The sequence below is a fragment of the Blastomyces gilchristii genome, assembly GCF_000003855.2.
Source record: "Blastomyces gilchristii SLH14081 genomic scaffold supercont1.60, whole genome shotgun sequence".
NCBI lineage: Eukaryota > Fungi > Ascomycota > Eurotiomycetes > Onygenales > Ajellomycetaceae > Blastomyces > Blastomyces gilchristii.
The window spans coordinates 45,052-49,169 of record NW_003101623.1 but is presented as its reverse complement, the minus strand read 5'-3'; positions in this window follow the sequence as shown (position 1 = coordinate 49,169).

Genomic DNA, 4,118 nt, shown 5'->3' with positions numbered 1-4,118 from the left:
GCCTGAATGACTGATTATACATGAATTATACATCTCTTGCATTATTCAAGTGTGTAAGAGTTCAGAGTGAGAGACTCAGTGTCATTCATGAAATCATAGAGTGTTATTATCATTAATTGAACATTCTGAGATATCAGTTCTTATACATAGTTCTGAGGAAAATTGAGGTACTTCTTGATATACTGCTTCAGTGAGAATCTGAAGAAGTTCATCTATCTGAGCTGCTGTATATCACAGTTCATTTAGTGTAGAGAAAGTGAAGATATCAATGACAGTTCTAACTGAAGAAGCATATATAGTGTCATGAACTGTTTCATCTTGATCAATTAGTATCTTCAGATTCAAGAGCCAGTGCTCTCAGTTCATTCAGTGAGTATCTATTATATCAGATAATATATTTTACTCTTGTTATAAGAGAGTATCTGTCATCAAGTTCTGACTATCAGAACAGTAGTGTATTGTAAAATGAAAGTGACTTAAGAACTCAGATTATTATATCTGTTATTCAGTGAGTTTACAGATAGTTATGAAGTATTTAAGATTCTTATGATCTGTGACTATCTTAAATTTGAAGATACTTTGAAGTTCAGAGTCTCATTCTTCTAAACAGTGTATGATTATGAGGAGTTTCTTGTCATAGATCTCATAATTGCATTCAGCAGGACTCAGTTTCTTAGATATGAAGATACATAATTGTAGAACATCTTCATTATTATATTACAATATTACTTCTTCTGTTATATAGTCAGAGAAATCAGCTTCAACAACTATCTTACAATCAGAATCAAATATTATTAGTAGAGAGGTATTAATGAATATCTTCTTTATCTATATAAATACAGCTTCAGTATTCACTGATCATTGAAATACTGAGTCTTTTTTAGTGAGATCTGTAAGTGATCTCATAATATCTGAGAAGTTTCATATAAATCACTGATAGAAGTTAGTAAATTCAATGAAGCTTTGTACATCTTTCACAGTATATGAAGCTTCTCATTCAAGAATGACAGAGACTTTCTCAGAATTCATTCAAATCTTCTTACCAGCTTCTATAATAAAACTCAGATACTTGATACTCTTGACTTTAAAATCACACTTATTAATATCTATCAGTAGTTCTACTTCTTGTAGCTGTTGTAATATCTTTTATACATACTCTTGATATTCTTTTCTGAATTCATTGATGAAGATGAGAATATTATCTAGATAAGCAGATGCAAACTTATCAAGGAAATTTCAGAGTACTCAGTTGATATACTTCTGAAATATACTGAGAGTGTTAATCAGTTCAAAGAGTGTGACTATTTATTTAAAGAGGTTATAATATGTTCAGAATACTGTAAGTCATTCATCTTCTTCAGTGATATGAATCTTATGAAACATAATAATAATATCTAGTTTTATAAATCATTGAGCTCATCTGATTCATGCTAGGGTTTCATTGATAAGAGATAAGAAATATTGATCTTTCTTTATCAATCTGTTCAGATCTTGATAGTTCACACAGAATCAGAGTTCTTCATCTGGTTTCTTTGCAAAGAGAATAGAGGCTGCAGTGAAAGAGTTACTAATGTGTATGAATTCTTTATTCAACAGATCATTGAGTGTCTTTTGAAGAAGAAGAAGTTCATCTTGAGATATGTTATAAAGAGAGTCTCATGATAATTTAAAGTTCTTATCATTCTTTTTCTCTAACTTGATACTGTGATTCACTTCAGAATCTTGTAAGAAGAGTATATTCATAATATTATCTTATCAGAAGACATCTAGATATTCATGATATTATTGAGAGAGTTTTGTATGAGAATCTGTTATTATAACACAGAATAATTTTTCTAGAGTCTTTTTAATATTGATCAGACTGATAGAATAGATTGATATATAATTCTGCTATCAGTGATTCTTTCAGCAACTTCTTTTTTTAAGCATTTTATAGATGTTGACAGAGATCTGTGTCAGATTAATAGTCTTGTGAATGTCATCTTCATGGATTCTATCATTATTAGAGAATATCAAGCTTCTATTTTAAGTGTTTAATAAGATGTCTTATTCAGATAGTCAGACAAGTTCTAACATAAGATTATAATCAAGATTATCAACTTTATATACATAGACATCTTTATATTGATATTCTTTCACATCTATGATCAGCTTCATCATGTAATAGATATAAATATCTTTTAAATCATCAAATTCTGTAAGAAGTTGAGATTTTGATAAAGAGATACACTGAAGATTATGATATCTTACAACTGAAGATTTTATCATTGTATAGTGACATAAACTGCTGTCTATCATGGCTTTCATATTATATATATTATCAATCACAGTAGATATAAGAATTGCATTCATTGTCATCTTCTCTTTAAATTATTATCATTCAATCTCTTTAAGCTTCTGTTTATGAATTTGAACAGAAGCTAATCTTTTCTCTGTTTCACTGAGACATTCTCATAGTTATCTTCTGAATCTTTCTCTAATGTAATGTGATTGACACAGACAGACACTGATTCATTCTTTAAATAAGAAGATGCTGATCTTTCTCTCAAGTATAGAGACACATAGATTGATCAGCAGTTGAAAGCAATGTGTTCTAATCAGTTACAGTTGATGTATACTTCACATTGATGTTGATCAGTGACTTCTTCAGAAGTGATTTCAGAGACTCAGAAGTCTGTTCAGACAGTGAAGACTCTTGCTTATATATAGACATTTGAGTCTACTCAATTCATGACATCTGCATCATTGTTATTTCTCAGTGCAGGTGTATGAGTTACTGAAGTGTAACATCTTCTATCACTGTTCTGTATATTCTTGAGCTTGATAAGACAGTCATTCATTGTTCAGAGCTGTGTGTAGAAGTCTTTATAAGTCTGGTCTTTGTCTGTGCTTATAAGAGTCTGTAAGAGTTTGAAAGTTAATATCTTCTTGAGTATGTTAATCTTCATTCAATTCTTTCAAGATTGATTCTCTGCTTCTAGAATCTTGGTGTTGAAGTCAGAGATAAATATTGTAAGAGAAGTATTTCTCTGTCAGATACTCTATAATTAATCTAATACTTTCTATTGCATAGCAGTGTCTTAGAACAGAATATCAAGATATTTCATGATATTATCAGATGTTCATAACACTGATTCATATACTTTTATTCATGAATGAAACTTCTGTTTCACATGATCTTTCAATCATCTATTGATATATCAATCTTAATTGATTAATCAACTGATGACATCTTCATCTACATTCAGTTTTGTAAGCATTTTCATTCTTCATGATGAGTAGAGAGTGAGATCAGAAGTATTGAAATATACAGAAGTATTTAAGCATTCTTTCAGTGCTTTTATATTCAATTCTATAGATGTTGAAATCATGTGAATTAATCATTGAATCTCTTCATATTGATGTTGTTGAGTTGAATACATATTAGCTATTTATTATTGTTGTAGTTTCAACATTGCTCAGAGCCACTGTGATACTGTGTCTATACTTGTGTTCAGAGGTTCTCTCATATTATTGTTAGACATGATTATATCATTTATCAGATGTGTGATATCTGTGAAATCTGAAGAAGTGTAATCATATGAATATCTCATACATCTGAGTGTTAGAACTCTCAGGTCTTTCACTGACATTCTCTTTGTAGAATCTTATTACAGGGTCAGAGTGACTGATGAGCAGCTTCTATCTGAGAACTTGATATCTGCTTAACTGTTTCTCTATTTCTTATACATTATTATGTGTTTGAATATCTCTTGATAAATAATTGTTCCTGATGAGAAGACAATGTATGAATAATCATTTTCTAATAAGAAGATGATGAATGTTTTTATAGTGTAAAAGGTCTACACTGAATAGATCAGTATAATATTGATAGATCTTATATAACAAAGATAAAAACATTAGAGAAGGAAAGAAAGAGAAAGTGCGAGAATCAGTGATTGAGATGAATATTTATACATGTATGTGGTGGTGTACGCGGTGGAGCTTCAGAGTGGAAGAATATACACGCGTTTGTAGCGGCCGAGGATCGGTGATTGAGAATGGCTGAGAATTGAAGTGTACGTGTTCGAGAATGAAGAGTTCAAGCTGTGAGGTTACGAATAGTCTATGTATTTACG